This window comes from Thermobia domestica, chromosome 13, assembly GCF_964235325.1.
Source record: "Thermobia domestica chromosome 13, izTheDome1.hap1.1, whole genome shotgun sequence".
Classification (NCBI taxonomy): Eukaryota; Metazoa; Arthropoda; class Insecta; order Zygentoma; family Lepismatidae; genus Thermobia; species Thermobia domestica.
In genome coordinates this window covers 32,450,025-32,473,768 of record NC_137466.1, presented here as the reverse complement: position 1 = coordinate 32,473,768, position 23,744 = coordinate 32,450,025, and the positions used below count along the sequence as shown (strand labels likewise).

Genomic DNA, 23,744 nt, shown 5'->3' with positions numbered 1-23,744 from the left:
TTAAGCGAAAGTCTTCTTGATAAGCTCGGTATTACCTAGGGATGTTAAGTCTAAACATTCGAAACGAAACCAAATTATCTATTTTTGCATGCCTGAATACCTGCTGTTTTATAAAGAAGCTAAGGTTGCTTAAATATATTGATAGAAATTGGCAAAATTTATCGATTGCCTACGTAGCTTCCAACATTAGCTTGGATTGGACTTTCAATGATATCTACATACTAAATTTGTAATTTAATACCTCAGTTTTAGCGTACTGATTATGATACGTTGATCTTTAAATTTTACATGTAAAGCAATAACAGGATTTTCCCGTTATTGTTTTACATTTAAAGTAATGACGGGATTTTCCCTATGGCCAGGGCGGGAGTTTCTTAATTTAAGAAATTTACTGACCGGACTTCTTTAAGCTTATGGGACCTCTTCCAGCATAATCCCGTTGTTGCATAATAACACCAAGGCGAAACAAACTTATTTCTGTGAATATGTAATATAAATACATAAAGCAAAATATCTAAATCAAAAAACCTGGTTTACACACAAAAAAAAACTGATTTAAACTTCCCCCCCAAAACGGGTTTTTGACATTTTTAAAAACAACCATGGTTCTTGCCAACCCTGCTTACTTTTGTATATAGGAGGTTTAAAAATTCTTATTATATACATCAGGCCCGTAGCCAGCCCGAAAATGTAGGGGGGGGCCCGGTGGAAGTTAGGGGGGCCCGATCCAAAAATATTAGCTCATCCCATATTATAGTTCATTTATAAACCTACCGCAAAAATTTTCAGAGGGGCCAGTAAAAATCTAGGGGGGCCGGCCCCCCTAGACCCCCCTGGATACGGGCCTGATATACATTGGTTAATCCTTTGGAATTCATAACGTAAATATGTTGAAGAAAAATTGTTTGAAATATCTTTTCGAAATTCATGGTTCATTTTCGAGGTTTTATATTATTATCGGCATCAACCACTAATTAAATGACTTTTTGAGTTATAGAGAAGCGAAACAAAGTCTGCTTTATCAATTTAAAGCAGAATTTAAAAAAAAAATCCCAAGGAAAAAAGCGAAGCAGAAAAAACGAGTTTTTTTAAAAAAAGCCGTTTTTTTCGAGCTCTTGCATCTCTATTGATCAATCAATTGAAAGTAATTGCTGTGGAAATCAATTGCAATTGAATTAATTGCCAATTAATTTCAATTGCAATTGAATGACTGAATCCAATTGCAATTACATTCCTCCGCAATTACTTTCAATTGATTAATTGCAATTGATTCTCATTTATTAATGGGCAACTGCAATTAACAATTGACCATTACTTACTTTAATTATAAATTGCAATTATCAATTAATAATTGCAATTGTTAATTGTTAATTCAATTGAAATTTGCCCAACACTGACACATACTGTGGTTTTCAACAGTCATTCCCGCTAAAATTAAACAATAACGATTTTAGAATTGGTAAATGGCAATCTACATCCATTCTTTAAATTCAATTACTTTTACGAAAAGTGGAAATATTGTTGTTTTTACAGTAATTCTCATACCGTAAGAGTCGGTGCACCTCCAATGGACAACTAGCGACATCTCATCAAAAATTAGAGGAACTGCAGCGACAATCCGCACTTCCGTTTTGAAAATTACAGGCCCACCAGCGGCAGAGATGCGACGGAACGCCAATGAACTGCAAAATTACTCCCCCAAAAATACGTTAAACCGCCTATATGCGGGGATTTGTTTACATTAATGTGAGTCTAAAAAACACTTTTAAAAAGTAAAAGCAAAGGATCACCCCGGAATGGACGCGAGCCACCAAGCTTATGATTACTAGCCGCGTGTTCTTCCGACTTCGTCACGAGGCGATGAAGAAAATATCATTGTGGATTGATAAATCGTTGAGATGTTTTTAATGTGACTAATCAGTTGAGTTTATTTGAATTTAACGTCCCTTTCAGAAGCTATATGAGACGGGACCTACTGATTAACGTTTAATCAGAACAACATGAGCTCTCGCTGGTTTGGCTAATCAGAGTGCACCTTTAACAGTGTATATTCGATTATTATTGTTTGGGATCAGATCAAATGCATTCGCCATGTAATTTTATAACAAAATGACACCCATGTATTTATTTTATTTCATAGTTCACCCATATTCACACTCTAATGATTGGAGACAGTTGCTATCTAAATTCATACAATCATACGCACTCATCTGATGATTTTTCACTTCATGATGTAGAGGCAAAGGTTACTCCTGACCCCGGGAGCTAACTTTAGGAACAATTCGTCAGGAAAAAATAATATGATAACCACATACACATGACTGGCGATAGTTCGTGTTGGTCCCTTCGCGCTTCTCAGCGACTAATCGAAGGGGCACGGACCAAAATGAAGTTCTCGCTGCTACACGGTGGTAACTTCAACACCCCGACTCTAGATATCTGTTTCGACTCGACGAAACCTTGTCGCCAGTGGCACACTAGCGGCAATTGGCGACGTTTACGGCATGGGGTTGTTAAAAAGGATCGAACGAATGATGAGGACAGTGACTCCAATTTGGAGTTCTAGAAGTATTATACTTGTTTCTACAATTATCATGTGGATAATGAATATACGATTTTTTTTTTAAATGTAAATTTATTTTAGAAAAATGATAATTTTGTTTTCTAAGGTTGGCAACTCTGCTAACAACGTTGCCAACCAGTGTTCATAGTTTGAGGGAAATTTCCGTAATCTAGAGAAATTTCGCAGGTAAATTTATCAAAAGAGGAGAAAGGAATTTTTCGATAAAACGGGAAAATCCAGGGAAATTCTAGCGCTGACTGATTGAGCAACACATGTGGTTAAATTTTATTTTGTTCTTCAGAAATAAACCAATACAATAGCAACAGTGTGTGTGTGTCTGTTCAAAGCAGCATAATGTGGACTCATTGTTGGCTGGGTGTATTTCTGTATATATCTTTCTGTAAAAAAATATGGAAAAATTAAAAAATAGAAGCAAAAAACAAATGTGATTGACACTTCCTTTAATGTAGCTAAATTAATCTTATAATTTCTGACATAGGAATTGGACACAACGAACTAGAGAAAATTTGATAAGAAAAGGGACAATTTTGTGACAGTAGGGAAATTTTCTTAAGGAAACCTACGAACACTGTCGTCAACATCGGTGTAAGCGGGTTGGTAGGCAAAGGATTGTGCGCAAGGCCAAACGTCACTTGATAAGAGAATTGGCCGACGTAAAAGTAGGTCAAATGAATTCGAAAAATAATTGTGCATTCTTACAATTAATTTCGAAAAATGTATTAAAAGATCAATCAAGTAAAATGAGAATCAATTTATTAAAGGAATTCAAACCACACTGAAAACAAAATGCAGTCGTGTTCAAAAAAAATTAAGTATGTCATTCTGCAAGTAGTGGTAGACCTGTACACGTGCAGCTTAGCCCTCTCCAATATCCAACCAGAATTATTCATCTTCGCCATACCTGGGTGTTAAAAAAAAAAAAAAAAAAACTCACAGTACACAAACATTACAAGTTATTTCACGCAAACTTAAAGTAGCTTAAATGAAACTAGTTACTAATCTAAAATGAAGGGTAAGGGGGGAAAAGAAGGAATGTCACAAAACTGCATTTTCGAGAAAACGGTGTTTTAATATTAAATATTCTTTTTAATATTAATATTAAAAAGAATAGGGTTAGTTAAATTTTTGCCCTTTTTTACATGGACATTTCTCCATCTACGCATGCATGGCATATACAGTCAAATAGTACCAAAAGTCACCAACAGATAGAACAAAGCACCCGATAAAGCGCATACGTGGACATTCCTTGTTTTTTTTTCCCCTTACCCTTCAAATGAAGTCAACTAATAACTAATATAGAAACTCTTAGGAATTTCAGTTTAATACTTTTACTTCCCATTGTTGATTGTTTAGTTTCTATAAATTATGTTCACTAAAAGTAAGGAATGATTGACATCAAATCTTTTGTGTGCTAGTTCTAACTACAGATTTTAAAATAATTAATTCCTAAAAAGTTTGTGCCATCAGGACGGACTAATAATACAGTTGAGTCCCTAGAACTCGGCGTTCGATTGTCCTACCCCACTGCCCGTAATGCCGGTCACGCAAGCGCTGGTTCCGATGTCCAGGTCTGCAGCCCCGAAAACATCCTTACCGTTGACAGACGTGTGACGGATCAGACTGGAGGTGGCAGTTGTAGGGCAACGGTGATTTTCCCTTCGACGCCCCCTGTCCGCAATTGTTGGAACTAGAAACATCAAACACGGCCCATAGATCGCCACCGGATTGTTCTCCGGAAAGAAGTTTATCTCTAGTCCGTCATATAGTGAACGAGAAGCTCCTTGAAGAATATTATAAAGATTAGTATTTATTTCTGGTCCCTTTTTCGTTTGTAAAACGAAAAACACTGAAATACGGATTATTCCGTAAATTTAAACTTTCATGAAATTAATACACTTTTCCATTTTATTGAAAACAGTTCGAGTATATAAATTATATATTATATATTTCTTCCTCTTCTTATTCAGGTGCAACGGTTATACACGAAACACCCAAATTTTCAAACAAGATTATTAAGGAAAAAGCTAACTCTTTTGTACAAATTATAATAAAATTAAACAGTTAAAACATGAAAGTAAATGAAATAAACTAGAACACCAACATACAATACTAAATGATACTGACATAACAAGTGTACAGATTCACTTTAGTGGAGCAGTACACGATAACACCACAGTCCAGATAACTCGACCACACCGTGGCAGGTCGATGTAAACCGCGCTCAGACCCGTTCAAGGTCGCGCGTGCGTGTGTCTCCTCCTCCCGCATTCTTCTTTCTCCCATCACACTGCCACTCCTCCGCCCCGTGTCTGGCTCTATGGCTTCGGGGAATTTATTCTCTGTTGTATTCCCAAGCAAGCAATACGTACAAGTACAGTACTATATTTTCTGAGGACTATTCTTTTTTTAAACCCCATTCCCGATAACCTGGTATTTTCACAAAGTTGGCCACCCTTCCATCTACATTAGGCCGAGTTTCAGGAACTCTACTGTAACATAAATTATAATAGTGTACTAAGACCAGTGGCGTATTTAAGGGGGGTTTTCCGGGCTACCCCCGAAATTGTATTTACTATATTGAAGTATATAAAATATCTTGCAGAATTTTCATTTCCAAGAATAAAGTTAGCAAAGTCCCCCCCCAAGAAAACCCTAAATACGCTACTGAGTAAGACTATAAGTTTTTATAAAGTAGTGAGTCTATGTAAGTGCTGAGCACTGTTGCTGCCCCTTAGGACTATCGCACACTACGCCACTTCGTGTGTCGATGGCGCGCCACAGGCTGTGTCGTTGCGTCGCTGAAATTCGACACACACCAGCGATGCCACAGACGCTAGATCTTACTTCAAGTGTCGCAGGAATGTGACACTAAATTTGGCTGATTTATTCATTACAATGCTAATAGGGTTCTAATTTTGTATGCGTCTTTAACAGCAAAGTGCAGGGGCCTAGTCAGCATTCCTAAAACCATCACTGATTACAGAATATTACCTTCACGCCTCGCGGCCTCTCCTTATAAATTTCATTATGGAGTGTCACGAGGCATCAGTGTTATGTTTAAGTGCTTATAAAACATTTCTCATATTTTCGTACAGCATGCATACACAGAACATATAAAGTATACAGTACAGTAGGCTATACACTATTAAATACACAGAACATATAAAACAATAATGAACTGTTTTAAAATCATATATTGGCCTGGGGGATTACAGTTCGTGAATGTGTAAAATATATTTGGGAATATCTGGTCATTGGTCCTATTTTTCAAGTCTAATTTGAAATATTAAAGTGAAGGGATAAACAATGTAATTTTATGTTGCAATTTCCGCCCAACAGTTCATTGACTTGGTGCCGAATTTTGGAAAATGTAAGAAAGAACAAAATAGCAACATTCAGTGTACGTACCGATATGATTCTTCTCTTTCGATGGCATATCTATGAATCCACTATGGAATGCACAATACCCTTTTTTTTCTTTCATGCTTTCGCTTTTTCAATTCTGTTTCTATAGGAATCACTACTGGAGTTCCATATCCTAGGCTGTGCCTGAATTTCTGCAATGAAAGCCTCTGTGTCCAAAGCTTCTATTGAGCTCATCTTTCAGAATGAGTATCTGGTTGATGAAAACACAAATTGTGCTGCTTCTACGACACACGAAGTCGCGTAGTGTGTGAAGGTCATTAGGCATTGACTGGAACTAGGGCTGTGCGATATCGAAATTTCGATATCGACATTCGATATTTTTCTGATATCGATATCGAATAGATATATCGATATCGACAATATCGAATATCGATATCGACAATATCGAATATCGACAATATCGAATATCGATATCGAATATAGACAATATTGAATATCGATATCGAATATCGATATCGACATCAAATATCGATATCGACAACATCCAATATCGATATCGACAACATCAAATATGGATATTCAACATATTGATTGGTCTTGAATATTCATGTTGATGGGGGCCTTCTCCCGTTTCCTCCCACTTTCTTCATTCCACCATTTCATTCATCACTCATCATCACCGTCTCCTTTAGTCTAACCGGCATAACCGTGGGACGTAAAACTCAAAGATTTCATTTCATTTTGATGGGGGCCGCGGTGGCTCGGTGGTAGAGCGTTTACCTCCGGCGCTTGGGGTTCCGGGTTCGATCCCAGCCCCTGCCAAGTGAACTTTGTGGTGGACAAACACCGTGTGTGTGGGTTTGCTCGAGGTTCTCCCGTTTCCTCCCACTTTCTTCATTCCACCATTTCATTCATTTCTCATAATCACCGTCTCCTTTAGCCTAACCGGCATAACGGTGAAACGTAAAACTCAAAGATTTCATTTCATTTCATTCATGTTGATATAAACAATCTGGTCTCAAAACGTTTCAATGGGGGATATCTCAGAATACTTGTTAATCACAGAAAACAGACTTGTGTTCCTTCTAATCCACCACTCTTTTCTCGGAAAAAGTTAATAAAAATGTTCATTGAGTTGTCTCTCTCAGTTATCATATTGGTCATCATTGCAATGAAACACGGTGACATAGAATATGCGTGTTTTATTTGTGTGTAGGTGTTTATTTCATGTATATGCATTTGTGAATGTGCGCGTGTGGCGGTATGCGTTTGAGAGAGAGAGAGAAGTTCTTTCTATATCATAAAACGTGCGTGTGTTGTATATTAAGCTCACGCACAAACAATACTTGATCCAGATATGGACGATAGAGGCCGTGGTGGCTCAGTGGTAGTGCGTTCACTTCTGGTGCATGAGGTCCCGGTTCAAACCCTGCTCTTGCCAAGTGAACTTTGTGGTGGACAAACACCGTTGCGTGGGTTTCCTCGGGGCTCTCCCGTTTCCTCCCACTTTATTCATTTCACCATTTTCATTAATTTCTCATTATCACTGTCTCCTTTAGCCTAACCGGCATAATCGTTGGACGTAAAATTCAAAAATTTCATTTCATTTCAGATATTGACGAATGACGTACCCGATCAACAAAAGCAAAATCGGGGAATCCCCGTTTCTCTTTTGTGCTAATCATTTGATGCCTCACTGCAACAGGAAATCGATGCATATCTTTCAGTGCCTTTTACAGACAGTGGTGCTATTCAGCCGGTTCACACCGGTTCTAGCGAACCGGTTGTTAATATATTTCGAGTTTGCTAAACCGTTTGTTATACCTAGGCATAACAGTAAATTTTATTCAGTTATACCCAAGAACGAGCAAGTTTCAGTTTGTTTAGCTTTGTTCTAAGAAATTCTTACAGCTACAGGGTTAGATATATGATCTCTCAGAATAAGATATAAGCGATTTTTCCTTAATTTCAAATTTCCTTTAAATGGGCTGGTTAGATATCAAGAATGAAAACTAGGATCACATGAGTGCAGTGGTGAGGATTATTTACATTTGAAACTCATACATACCATTATCAATAATTGTTGATCCATTGCTGGGTTAAAGTGTTTCCAATACTTCTTGACAAACATCTATTTTGGATAATTCGTTTCCAAGATATTCCCAGTGCTACCTAATTTCGTCACAACACCTTATATTGGGTTGCTGTGTAGGTTTCTACTTGTCGCTTGTGGCATCCAGTGGAAAATTTGCCTTTGTCTATCTTGTATGATTTGCTTCCTAAGAGAGAGGGAGAGAGACAGGGGCGTAAATAAGGGCCCCGCAGACCCCGCATAGCGGGAGGCCCATGCCATCACGGGGCCCCCAAATTGTGATATAGGACGTAGAAAAGGGGCCCCATTCCACGTTGTCTGCGGGGTGGCCCCCAAGCCCCTAGTTACGCCACTGGAGAGAGTTATTTTTCTATGTATCCATCTACTATCTCTCTCTCATATACCGGTATATATAACCAGTCACCGAAAATTAGTATAGCGCCACTGCCTACAGATATGGAAGAAAACCTCCTTCACTGGAGGAAATCTCATGACAGTGAATTTCCAAAATTAGCTCTTCTGGCTCGTAAGTATTTGTGTAGGTACCAGCGTTCTATCGGAAAGAGTAGTTAGTGCAGAACATGCGAAACAACTGATTTTCTTTCCATGAACAAAAGAGCTTGTTCCTAAATTGCAGTGTCATGAACTTCAATGCATCATACATTTCTAGTTGAATACTCAGTGCTAATAGGCATAGTTCTAAACAAGACAGTTATTGTTCATTTTTCTCTGTATGTGTGATGTGTGTGTGTGTGTTCTTCTAAGTTAATCCGTTGGCTTTACAAATTTAACACTTGGACTCTATTTTAATATCCAATTAAAAGAAAGCACGCGATCAATAGAGATCTCTTTCATGTTATTATTGATTTCATAATCTTTTTGCATTAAAGAGCTATATGCAAAGACTTGACATCTCCCACATGAACTTAAGAGGTTTCTTGTTAATGGTTTTGTGCAAATTCATATCTAAAAGTATTCATGTTTTATTAAATTTAGGCTAAACCTTACGTCTTATACCATTATTCAGTTTTGCTTATGAAATCAATTTAGAAAGGTTCTAAGTCATTCCTAATAACAGTGCACCTAATAATGCATATTCTAATACTTAAGCAAATACAAAGAAATAGGGAAGTGTTAATAGTACCTAAACATAATATGTAGGTCTGTGTAGTGAAATGACAGAATGGAGGCTTTTGTTTGTTTTAGTGGGCTGAGTTATGTGGCTCAACTTACATCTAGTAACCACATACAAATAAACGGAAAATTATTACTTTGCACAAAAAACTAGTAAATTCTTGTTTCCCTGTCTGTTTAGATTTAAGCAAATTTTAGCACAGGCATTTGATTTTTCACTCGCAATGGCAATACAGCACAAACATTAATTTTAGTGAGAATATCAAGTTGACTCGGTTAAGGAATGCAGCCATGTTAATGATGAGAAATATTTTGGAGGGCATAGCTCCCCGGCTCTGCACTGGTTTTGGCTTTATCAAGGGGTGCCCACAAGGGCGGGCTATGACGCAAACTGCGTCATTGAAATATTTGGCGGGTTAAAAATCTATATAAAATGTTTGAGGGGGTGTAAAAATTAATCGAAAAGATTTTTTTTCATGGAAGAACACCTATGGATAGACAATTTTGGGGGGGGTGCGTCATGAACATAAGGGGGGGGTGGGCACCACTACTTTATCTTCGAAAGGAACATCATTTCTGCCCAATACAATTTTTGCACAAAGTTTGGTTTGATTCGGTGAAGAAGTGTAGCCGATAAGTTAAATACACAATATTTAGGTGGATTAAGTAGACGTAGAAACATCCCTACCCCACCGCCGCCGATTTGCACTATCTTCAAAAGGAACCAAATTTTTAACCCTTACTAATCCTTTGTAAATTTGGCTTCATTCTGTTAAGAAATGAAGTCAAAAGAGAAAATTAAATATTAACATGGAATGTTGGGAAGCATAGTCCCCAAGCCCTACATTAATTTGACTCATGAAGCGGGGCGTTAAATATGAAGCAAAACCCGCCGCGATTTTTTCGAGGAAGTTTGAAACACCAATATCGAATATCGATATTGACGATATCGAATATCGAGGATATCGGATATCGACAATATCGGATATCGATATCGAATATCGACGATATCGGATATCGATATCGAATATCGACAATATCGGATATCGATATCGACGATATCGGATATCGATATCGAATATCGACGATATCGGATATTGATATCGAATATCGACGATATCGATATATCGACATCGTTATTTTTGCGATATCGATTATCGATATAAGATGATATCGATATCGACGATATCGATATATCGACATATCGCACAGCCCTAACTGGAACAGTCTGTCTCAAAATTAATTTTAGCTAACCACTAAATCTTTCATCATTTTTTAATTCTAAAATTTCAGAATCCATTCTATAGGCAGTAGCAGATGTAGAAGATAAAAACTGTGCGGGGGGGGGAAGGAGCCAGTATGATAGGTATATCGTAAGTTTACTATAAATTTTGAAAATACATAAATAATAGCTTAAATTATTTTTGTCGCTCAAAGACCTGAGGACCCTAGGTCCAGTGCCGTGCCGTGGAAAATCAGCGCCCTGGGCGAGAGTATACGACGGAGCCACCATACATATATTCAAAATCCTTTTTCCTTTCTTTTGCCCCCTTTTCTCCCGATTTTTCTTCCCCCTTACTTCGGCGCCCGGGGCCGATATCCCTCTCGCCACCACCCCCCACGGCACGGCCCTGCCTAGATCCACCACTCCCGATAAAACTGGCGAATATCAGAGATAGTGTTACTAATTTAATATGAACAGAGAGACTATGAATGAGGATAAAAGGCACAATATTTCCGTGTTTCTTAAATTGAATAACAAATTATGCCGTACTGCAAAGTTACTACTGATATCTTCATTTTTCAGATATCCAGAAAATTGTCATTGATGATTACGAAAAACTTTATAGAAAGAAAATCATTCTTTCAATATACTGGACTTCCTTGACTTCTGGAAAGAAATCTATTATGCCATAAAGTAGTAATAATGAAATATGAACAAAAATCTTTTGATGAAAAATTCAAGCAGCCATAACCCATCCAATCACTATATAAGTTTGCTAGCTATATTACATAGTTCTTCAATAGATCATTTACGAAATACGAAAGTGTTCATTAAAGTCATTTTCTAGAAACTCAGTTTCAATCAAGATATTGGAAATATGATATATGGCTTTAAAATCGATTTTTTGTCTGTTTGTTTTTACTGTAGTTAAGACCGGATAAGATTTTCTATCAAATTATATATCTGCATAAATCTCCTCATTGTGGTTGAATTTCTTTCCTCCCTTTCCCTCTTATTTTTGATCATAGGACTATTTACTTAAGCCATGGAAAAGGAAATGATAAGTTTAAGTCAGATTAATTTTACAAAAGTTACTCGTGTTATTTACACAGTGTGTTCAATTCTAGTGCCTTTCTGTTTCAAATGTGCCCCCTCCTGGCGCTGCTGTCGATGCGTGTTTTCCCGTACCTCCCTCGGACAAGTTGTTGCGGTCGAAATCTTTCTATTGTTGATGGCTTAAGGGTTGCCACAATGAATTTCCACGGACTTTGCTGTGCGCTATCTCGTTGGCCATTTTAAGTACCTAATGAACTTCTCTCGTCAAGACCAAACGATTAAATGACAAATTGGTAACACAGCCGAGGTCATTCACTTCTTTCCCCTAAGCAAAGGGAGAGTTTCCTCCGTCAGAGGGTGGCACAGGTGGGACCGAAGTATGTTTCACATATTTTTCGAGGGCACGCTTGAAATGCAAAGGATCTAGAGACTTCTTTAAGCTCGCTTCAAGATTTTTCTAAATATGTATTATTATTATTATTATTATTATTATTATTATTATTATTATTATTATTATTATTATTATTGTTATTATTATTATTATTATTATTATTATTATTATTATTATTATTATTATTATTATTATTATTATTATTATTATTATTATTATTATTATAGGGACATTCCACGTGAAATCAAACAATGAAATGACAAAATCTGACCTGACGACCCTAGATTTTTGTAAAAATTTGTGCACAGCTTTATTACAGTGGGAGATGAAATAATCCTAAATATTATCTCTCTCCTCCTGAGTGGTCCCATGTAGGGTGTTCAAAAATGTCAAAAATAGGCATGACATTCTCCTTTTTCAGAAGTGCACAAGTTTTTGCTTGCAATCACCTCTGTAATTATTTTTCCAAGCTTTTGTAGTGTTTTGAGGTTGGTTTTCTGGCAAAATAATCGACGTTGAGTTCCTGTTACCGTCAAAGCTTCCTTTTCTCTTATATATTCTTTTTGAAGAGGTTCTGAGGGCAGAAACCTTATTAATTAAGTAATCTTTTCGGCAACTTAACTTAGAACTAACGCACTATGGTGCAGTTTAACGCACTTCTGTGGCTATGACGTAAAAGTTGAAGAAATAGAACATATTGTATTTGGAGTCATTCTTACTTCTAATTAGCGTCATATCAGAATTTGACTACTGTATGATTCATGCCTTAGTCATGCCCTTGGTATGATCCTAATCCCATGTAGAAATGACTCAGAAAATAACCCAATTAAAATTAAAACGTTTAAGCTTGCTACCGCTTTTAATGTTTCATTTATATAAATAACTATCTATTCCTTGATGGCCAAATGGCTGCCTCCTGTGAAAATATATTCTTTAACATTTTGGTTACCAAGCCTAATGTGCTTTATCAGAAATTATATATCAAATTATATATATATTACTTTCAAATTGACACACAATCATAGCCAACGTCTTGCAAATAAAATCAGAAAAAAAATCAGAAAAATAAACACACTGCTGAACAAGATTGGACTTATTTAATATAAAAAACACAAAAAATGTGTTTTTTTATATTAAATAAGTCCAGTCTTGTTCAGCAGTGTGTTTATTTTTCTGATGTTTTTTAACTTTCAAATGTTCTTAGCTTCTCACCCCTAACTGGGTTAGACATACGAAACAAACAGTAGAGAGAAGGTAACCCCTAAGTAAGGTTTTAAATTCCTTTTGGCCATCAGCTTTCTATTCTTACACTATTCAGCTCGTAAAAGTTTGGTTTGGTTTGATTTAGTTTAACGCCCCACAGATATGCCTGCTAGGCTAAAGGAGACGTGGACCTACTGATTACAGTGGCCGTTCACCTGTACCCCCAATGGGAGTCGAACACTGATCACGCGAATCGAAGTCAAGCGTACTCTCCACTAGACCAAGTGTGGGTTCTCAGTTCGTAACAGTAGTCAATATACGATGGAATGGATGTTTTGTATTCGAATATGAATTATATTGGAGAGCAATTAGAAATGTTGTCAGACAATTTCTCAGAGGCGCATCTACAAGGTAAAAGCTGGGGGATAGGGGTAACCAGAACTCAGATTATAATAGGTATATCATGAGTTTACTATAAACTTTCGAAAATATATAAATAATAGCTTAAATTATTTTTGTCACTCAAAAGGCCTAAGCTCCCTGGCCCCGGGTTAGATCTGCCTCTGCAATTTCTCTGTATCCACATCATCTTCGTGTCCCTTGTTTATAAAAATGAAGTTTGATATAATCATGAATCAAAATACATTTTGATATGTCGATTGATCTTACTTTGAACTATTTTTAAAAATTAAATATCGAATTGATATGGGAGCCAAATTACACTACTGTCACTTTTCTTAGGATCTGCTGAACGTAAAATATGTGAACATAGCACAAGGATGAATTCGATAAAGTTATTGCATGTATTGGAGCAGGCATTTTAGAGCTCTGCATGTACAGGAAAGCGCGATTATTTTGTCTCTTAATGGTTGGATACACAGCTAGCTGGAGAATAGCTAATTCGTTTTCACGAATTTTGGAAGTTCCACCGCTAGAAAGTAAGAATAAAGGGGGAAAGTTATTATTACTTATCATGTCTTTTGCCCTGTTGAACCTAACAGCACGAAATTACGTATCCTTTATATATATATATATATATATATATAACACGCGTCTTAATTTACAAATTCAGTATGAAAAATGCAGAGGCAAGTTGTACGAAAGGAGGATGGTACAAAAAGCATTGTCTGCGGTAACGTGAGGTAGCATTAATATAGTGAAAAGACCAATCATACAGTTATGAGCGAATAGTGTGTCCTCTATGATCAAGTTGTGTTGGCAATCTGAATTCTTGTTACAATACTGATGCTGTTGGTTCGGAAATCAGACTATCGAGAAAATTAAATGCATTTCAAGATCAGGACCGACTTCTGATTCCGCCATAGCCGGTCCCAAGCCCATGTTTAGAAAGGAAGAGGGATCTCTTTTTAAGGAAAAACCAAAATTACATTTATAATCCATTCATTAACAGAGTATTTTAGTTTTCCTTTATTTTTTTATTGGTAACTAAGGTCTGTGGAAAATTCGAGGGGCACTGCAACAAGGATCTTCTAACGTCACTCTCATTTAACAATGACTATGCACACTTGTAATTGCAACAAACAGTTAAAGGTATCTTGCGGCATACAGACTTCATGATGAGGCAGACAGCACCAGGCCGGATGAGGAACTGAGAGTAGAAGCAATCGGTAGCTGGGAAATACAATTTACAACGAGCTTCAGCCATATTACTCGAGAACATAGTTTAATAACGGAGGTTGTTCCCGCTTCCCTTAGTTGGAAGCTCGGTGCGACTGTTTCTAGCACCAGAAGAATGTGAAGACTTCTGGTGACTACTGTTGATCTGTAATAGACTAGTGACCGGCAGCGTCTGGCTACCAGATGAAAACACTGAACTGATGCTGACGATGACTACTAAGGCTACAGGTAATATGCATCGTTTATTACTGGACTGGGAGTCTGGAGGGATGTCAGTCCGCTTAGAGCCTATAGTCGTGTTTTTGTGGTGTTGTGGCATTCTCTCCGACATTTGAAGCTACTGTGGGCCTGTTCATGGACAGAAGATCCTGAAAGTGTAGTTTACTGCTTCAACAACAAAGTTTGCCTAAATAATTGTCATGTGCATTATGTAAATCCTAATAGTGAGGCATATGGAAATCTCCCGTTTGTTGTTCGACCTTCAGTGAGCTCCACAGTTTTACCAGATATCAGAATCTAGATGTTGGACGATGTTCCCAGGTGTACTATTTTATCCCTCAACACCCTTCCAGCTTACTAATGCTATTAGTAGAAGTTTCTTATACCTTTCTTCCATTTACCTTGGTAAATACCCTCTCGCAATGCTAAGAACCAGAAACTAACATGTACGATATTCTTACATGATTGTTATAAAATAATTGCATGGTTGAGGTCTTTATTCAGAATCGGGTGCTGTGAGATTTGTGGAGCAATGCACCAAACCATCTTCCATATCTATTTTCATTTTCAGAACTGAGTTTCAGCTTGTCTGGTTCAAAGTATCTACAGCATCGTAAACAGGGAAAGCAGAATTAAAACATAAATATAAAAGATAAAGAGATATTTTTTAAAAAGTAGACAGGACATGCATATACTTAAATGTCTGTCTTAGATTGTCATCTTCCTATTACCTACGTCGTTTTCGGCAATGTACCCGACCCGAGAGTAACATTGACAGTCTATTTTGTATGTAACTATTATCAGATCAAGATTATTCATGAGTATCCTTTCACGTATGGCATCCTCAGAAAAGTATTGTCACACTCCGAGTTGAGGGACTTCATAATTTCTTTTGCATATTGATGATGACCTCACTGTAAAGTTAAGTGCCGAAAAGATATAGATGGTGATAGGCTTCCATAAAGTGGAAATCCAGGGGGCTCGGTGCAGCATATAAAATACTATCACAGAGACAGTAACGTGTCTGCTTTCAAAGTGACTGAGTTCTTGTCAAGTTTAGTGCTATAGAAAGTAACTCAGTTCTGGGAAGGTTACATTCTAGTACGTACTTTCCAATGCACACATTTCCATCATAGCTAAAAGGTGCTACAAGCACAGATTTGCTGTTCAGGGTGGAGACGAATCGTAAGCTCCAGTGTGAAGGTCATATAGTACGGCAGTACGTAGCGCGAGGGCAAATGAACTATGCATCACCGACTAAGCCGAAATCGAAACGTATTCGTGAAGTTAATACTGCTGCTGTTGTGCGAAATTAAAACTGTGACGGTATCAGAGATTCCACCGAATCAGCCTTCTGTATACACTAGTTACATGTGCCTCAACTATTATCTACCATGCCATTCACAAAATGTGGTTTGTGCGGTGCAAGCCGCTAGCAGGTGTAACAGAAAATCAACTGCAGACCAGCGCCACCTGGCTGGAGGTCGGGAGATGTTAGTCGCCGTGAATGAGGAATGGATATATCTCACCAATTGAGGAAAAGTTTGAGCTAACATACAAAGTTGATGCAAAAAGGATGAAGTAATTTCGTTCGTCAGGTCAGTGAAGAAAGTTATCCGGTTTCGTGACTGTGGATAATTTTGTTATTGGGGAAAATTAAAGCTACTTGACGTTGCGAATAATACGAAAATCAATCCTGTGTATTACCAAGAACATGATTTGAAGGATATTTACAACAATGAAATCTTTACACCGTTGTAAGTGGACACCAACCGAGTGGAACTGTATCAGGATAAGGTGTACTGTACAGTCGCACTGCCAAATAATCGCTGGCACCTTACAGACAGATGGAAGCTAGAACTGGGATTAGAGGTATTCCATCCACCGCCATCTCAGTGAAGAGTTACGAAACCAACCGACTGTACTGCTGTGCATTTGGGCTTCTAAAATATTGTGTTTCTTTTGGTAAGGTATGCATAATTTCCGGCCTCTGAAAAGCATCTCAACAAAGGTATAGTTACAAAAAAAAAACTTGTATATCTTTAAAAAGTCTTTTCTAGTTCAAAGTGCACTGCCAGGAAATCGTCAGGACTAGTGAGAGTCGCATAGAATATAGCCAGTGGTGAATGTGTGGAGCTTCTTAAACAATTAAAAGTCGTATATGGAAGCCTATCAACCTCTGTTTATCTCTTATATATATATTCACACACACACACACACACACACACACACACACACACATATATATATATATATATATATATATATATATATATATATATATATATATATATATATATATATATATATATATATATTGATATTATAAACATCATCAAGTTTTTTATTTTAAAAATCAATTCGAACATACAGATAGGTTTCAAAATAATGGTAACTGTATAGATATTTAAGTTACATAGGAAGAATTTTTATACTTATTTAGACAAATCTTACAATAAGTAGTTTAAATTCGGATTATAAGTTGTTTAAATTCTTGTATGGGGAATGTGTATCAGATGAAGAAAATAAACTTTTCATTCTAAAAATAAATCTTAATGTAGTTCATTATTTTCTTCATTTCTATGTGTAATATCCATTTCTTGCACGAGAAAGATAGTTTTGAACACAAATTCAAAAATCAAAAGATTGAGATTGTCCACTTTTCTCCTTTAGAACTTTTATTTTTCTTTTTGGATGGATGAGCATAGGAAAGACTTTTTGCTCTCTTATTGAAGATTAAAAGATATGATAAAATGTGGAACCTTGAAATGCGTTATATCCTTTTTTCTGTGTTTGTGAGGAATTTAAATACAGAGTTTCATCTATCTCCCTAAGTTGAAGGACTCTTTGAGGCATAATTTTCGTCATATAGTTTGAACCTTCAACTGCCTTAGGATACACATTGTAGTCAAAATGAACTAATAAAACTCCGGCTCAATCCTCGCTCTATGTTCAAAAATAAATTTCAAAAGGTTTATTTGTTTTGTTGTGAAAAGGCAATATGCAACCAGTGATCCCGATTTCTGTTTGCGTTATTTAGGGGAAGTTCACGCATATGTGTGTTGTTAGATATCCAAAGATCAAAGCAAAGATAAATAGATTTTGGAAGGCTCAAGCAAACTTGATGGGAAGGTCTCCACGGGATCCCCAGCATCGGCACGGATGCATGGAACATCGATTTCAATTATTATGTATGCGTTCTACGTTTTCTACTTTCCTTAAGTTATTTGACGTGGAGCGTAGTACTAACACCTCTAGAAAATCCCAATTAGGTAGAAAAAATTCTGTATTCAGAAAAGGTCCTGTGCTTACTTAGCTCTTGTGCGAAGAGTTGTTGTCAGTTCGAATCTAAGCCATCTGAATTTGTTACAGGCATTGCCTGCGTTTTTTTAAAATCAGAATTCTCCTATTCATTAATCATGATTTGTTTCGCCTAAAAGTCGTAACAGTGGGACAATGCTAAATAGTTTTACTTAGTAAGAGTATGAAATTTTGAAGATTTTTGAAGTTTATAACCGTTAAAACTGTGTGTTACTCAAGTTTTAGACTCAAATTAGCGTAATTTGTCATTTTCAACTAAAATACGGAAAAGTTCATTTTTTAAATGATAATATTCCTTTGTACATTCGAGTACAAAAGTTGTGTTGTTAGATTGCATATCCTCCAGTTAAGCTTGCAATTAATGGTCGATTTTCAAGAAATAAAAATTAAAATCTTGCTTTCCTCGTCTTTTGGGGCTGATATATACATATTTTGTAATAGCTTTTTTTTTTTTTTTTTTTTTGTTAAATTGAGTAAAATTTGGAAAATTTTGATATCTTGGTTTAATCAAGTATACGTTATTAGTAATATTATAAATCAAATTTTTATTAAATTTCTTGTATATTTGTTGAATATTATTAGAAGAATAATCATAAATTGTTACCTTTCGAATTTGCTATTTTTTCAACTGTATTGAATATTTCAGCCTTGAAATAACACTTTGATAATTGTTGAAATGAAAATGAAATTTTTGGGTTTTACGTCCCACAGTTATGCCGGCTAGGCTCAGTGATAATGAACAATGAGTGAAATGATGGAATGAAGAAAGTGGGAGGAAACGGGAGAACCATGAGGAAAAACACGCACACGGTGTTTGGGTTTCCTCGTGGTTCTCCCGTTTCCTTCCACTTTATTGATAATTGTTGTCATTTATTAATGTATTACTGGAATATGGAGTAAAATTCTATCTAGCTTGAATATATTCCGTGACCGCCTCTTTTGTGCAGTCGTTGTGGTTCGCCCTTTGAGGTTTTTTTTTTTTTTTTTTTTCGGAGAATTTAACCTTCAAAACTTCGGGGCTGAATAGCTGTTACATGCATTGGAGTGTTATACTACGTATAATACCTATTGGAAATAACTTCTAATGTTACAGACTGTGAGTAAGAGAGAAAATCTTACCTTGTCAATGCATTTCAGTGTTGTCAATTCTAGCTTAATATTGTAGTAACATTCTGCGTTCATTTTTCTGAATTTCATAAGAATAGCCATTATTTGCAGCAGTATGTCATTCAGGATTATTAGGCATACATATTTATTTAGTTATTGAAATATAAGTACAGGTGACGTGACCAGATAGAGATGTATCTCAAAACTTCTATAGGTATAACAATGACCCATACAGCCAATAAACTCCTACAGACCAAGACAAATGCAGGGCATGTAGCTGGAACTATTGCAAACCACCATTACAGATGAAAAGAACGCATGATTTCATAGTTTACTCTGAAAAACAAACCCAGAGAAGTATAATACAAATTTGTTCGACGAAGCCGTTTTTATTTAGATTTTTCGTTGCGAAGAGATAGTGTTTTAACAATACCTAACAATATTTATCTAGGTGAAATTTCTATTGTTAAGTTCAGTTGTTATTTTCCCATCTTTTAAAACTCACACAATTATTATTCGGATTATTATTATTATTATTATTATTATTAGTCAAGAGTACGAATTTTCGAATATTATTAGCTTTTAAGAAAAATAAATAAATAAACAATCCACATATCAATTTGTATATCAATCAATCAATATTTCTCATCAAATTTAAACAAGCTTTTCATTGTGATATTATCAAGATGGTTATTGAAATACGGTCCAAAATTATAAGTTTTAAATTTTAATGTTTGTTCACACATAATATTGAGAAGAGGTGACACCTAGATGAATTGATAGATCATATCAAGCTGAACAAAATTAGATGTTGGAAGGATGCATACAGTTTCTGACAAAATTTAATTTATATGGCGCTGAAGAGCAGTGATGCCAACAACCTCTGAAGAAAATAGGCTAGAAGGATTTCAGAAATCAGCTTTCTTACGAAAAAAAAAAAAAATGGCTAGATATTAAACTGCTAAAATATAACCCACATTGTAGAATTTAAATCCCTTTTTGTGTGTAGAATTGTAAGTGAGTTATAGTAAAATTTGGAATGTTGTATTTTATTCGCGGAAGACTAACAAGCAATATGAATGCCTTTAAATTACAATAAGTTCCATCAACAATTGGTCTGATTTGTGAAAGTCATCGGCCATATTATCAGTTGAATTGGAATAAGTCATCATCGATGACGTCACAGCTAGCCAAGGCGCTGGAATTAGATGCACCATCGTTGGATTGTGGATTGGCTGTGTTTGTGTAGAGTGCAATTGTTTCAATTTTCAGTAGGATAGTACTTCTTTCGGCAGGTCATAAGTTCTTACAAACACTTCTTATTTTTTCCGTCCACCCATATAAATCATCATGATTGCATTAAGAGTTTTCAAGCTAATTAGATATCCTATTTGTTTCCTTTAATAAACAAAAAAAAGTCTCTGTGGCTTGATAAATTGAACAGTTTACTAAATTTGTATTAGAAAACTTTCATTCTGGCAATGATAACGCAAAAATTAAAATAATTAAAAAGTAGCAAACGGGACCGTTACGGGAGCTCCATTAATTTTTTTTTTCTGAGTTGGTAAGTACTGTTAAGTAGCTGTAAATCTGTGTATGAGGAGAGAGAAAATGAATGACAAAAACAATTGTTTGTAGCATAATAAAACACCCTCTGTCTGGAGAAATCAATTAATAATATAATATATAGAGACGAATAGGCTATTTTTTAAAAAAAATATATACTTTATTTTCGAAGAAAAGATATTTAGAGTTAATTTAACGTCAAATAAAATAGTCAAAAATAGCAAAAGAGTTTCATAAAATAAGCTATGTTTAAGGCTATAAGCATTTTGAAGCTTTGTAGCTGAATGCCTTCCAAATTAGAGATGCAAAAATGCCTTCTTTTTCGAATCGATGTTTTTTTTTCACATAAAAAGCCGGCTTTTTTGGGAAAAGAACGAGAATTTTGGAAATTTTGGCTTTTTTCATTTTCATGATTTTTCTATCAAAATAGCTTTCTTATAGTATATTCCATAGTTAGATAAGAATTCCATGACCTAAATGCCATATTTCGCTCTGAAATTCACCATCAAGGTGGATGGAGCACATGTTTTACGAATTAAAGCTAACGTGAAGAATGTACTATTTGAGGACAATTTTAGAGGCTATTTAACTTTATTTTAACTTTTGAGTTATCGACATTTCTTTCTTCTCTAGATCATTTTAGTTTGTCATCCGTTTCATTTCTAAGAGCTTAGTACTCCAGCTTCTAGCGCAAAAGTTAAACTTACGTTTTTTCTATATCCGTTATCCATCAAACCGTACTTCACATTTCTGTTATACTGTAGTTGTGCAATGATTTAGCAATAATTTTCCGGATAAAAGCTTGAATACCAATTTATACAAATAATCAGTAGCATATTTAGAAAAGAAATTTGGGAGGGGTTTCTTTGATTGTTTCGTTTTCTAAAAAGTCATAATTTTATTTGGGAGGTGCTTGAAGTTTATGAGTACAGGCATAACTAATATTTCGTTTCGTTTATATATTTAGCAATAATCTTTCGGATACAACGTTGAAGATCATTTTATATTGAGAATCAGTGGCGGACTTATAAAAGTATTTTGGGAGGAGTTTTTCTTACTAATGTTTAGTTTTTGTAAACATTCGTAATTTTTTATTTGACGGAAGCTTAAAGTTTATGAGTAAAGGCATAACTAATAGATATTTCGTTTGTTTTAGACATTCCGTAACTTTGGGGAACAGGCTTCAGTCCAAAAGACCGCCCCCCTAACCTTCGCAAAACCGTCACTGCAGGTAATTAGTAATAATAACGATTTAAAAACAATAAGCAAGGAAGTCGGCCAACTCACAGTACACGCACTATTTCTACATTCACAGATGGAATGAGGAAAAGCTTTGTCAGAATGGTCGAATGCTGGGTCGAATCCCGGACTTCCTGATAGAAGCGTAGAAGCTAACCACTCAGTCATGTTTGTTGTGCAGTTGTATTTATCTCAAATATATTCCGTAGTCATTTTTTGGTAGGGGGGGGGGAGTTCCGTAATGATATGCTGAATCCCTCCTGTTAAAAATTCAGAAAACTTGAGGATTGGGTAAACCGTGATGATGGTTATATAAAACTTAACTGTAGAATTTCAAGAATATACAGAACCAAAAGCTCAAGATGTGCAGCCTTTAAGTGTATCATATAAATCTAAATATTTCTCTTATGTTTTAATTTTATTTTGTTTCAAAAAGAGGGTATGGAATATTTTGAAGTAAAAATATTACATACAATTTTGCTAGTTATTTATGTATTTTTTTTTTAAGAAATGTTTACTTTTAGGGCTGGCTGGTTTACACCACCTTTTTTTTTAATAACTGGTTTAAACCAAAAAATTAAAAAGAACGAAAAATGCGAATCGTGTGAACTTCATGGTGACGTTTCCACATATCAAATCATCTGCATTAGTTTCATTCCCATTTCACCTTTTAATCAAGGTGTCCTATGTTCAATTCTCGGTCAAACCACAACCCTTCTTTCATGCGTAAACCAAGTAGCGGTTCGGATGTCACTTTAAGCGAAAGTCTTGTTGATAACCTTGGTATTACGTAAGGATGTTAAGTCTAAACATACGAAATGAAACCAAATTGTATATTTTTGCATGCCTGAATGTCTGCTGTTTTATAAAGAAGCTAAGGTTGCTTAAATATATTGATAGAAATTGGCAAAATTTATCGATTGCCTACGTAGCTTCCAACATTAGCTTGGATTGGACTTTCAATGCTTTCTACATATTAAATTTGTAATTTAATACCTCAGTTTTAGCGTACTGATTATGATACGTTGATCTTTAAATTTTACATGTAAAGCAATAACAGGATTTTCCCGTTATTGTTTTACATTTAAAGTAATGACGGGATTTTCTCTATGGCTAGGGCGGGAGTTTCTCAATTTAAGAAATTTACTGACCGGACTTCTTTAAGCTTATGGGACCTCTTCCAGCATAATCCCGTTGTTGCATAATAACACCAAGTCGAAACAAACTTATTTCTGTGAATATGTAATATAAATACATAATTGCAAAATATCTAAATCAAAAAACCTGGTTTAAACAAAAAAAACTGGTTTAAACTTCCCTCAAAAAACGGGTTTTTGACATTTTCAAAAACAACCATGGTTCTTGCCAACCCTGCTTACTTTTGTATATAGGAGGTTAAAAAAATCTTATTATATACATTGGTTAATCCTTTGGAATTCATAACGTAAATATGTTGAAGAAAAATTGTTTGAAATATCATTTCGAAATTCATGGTTCATTTTCGAGGTTTTATATTATTATCGGCATCAACCACTAATTAAATGACTTTTTGTGTTATAGAGAAGCGAAACAAAGTCTGTTTTATCAATTTAAAGCAGAATTT

General features: G+C 35.6%; 1 long non-coding RNA gene across 1 annotated transcript; it reads right to left on the bottom strand.

Moving 5' to 3' along the window:
• Positions 1-3,320: 3,320 nt before the first annotated feature.
• Positions 3,321-19,734, bottom strand: LOC145669154 (uncharacterized). The gene is made up of 2 exons (XR_014128149.1): positions 19,349-19,734; positions 3,321-3,485 (listed from the first exon to the last, which is right to left on the bottom strand). It is a non-coding gene; the product is annotated as an uncharacterized LOC145669154 (long non-coding RNA).
• Positions 19,735-23,744: the final 4,010 nt, after the last annotated feature.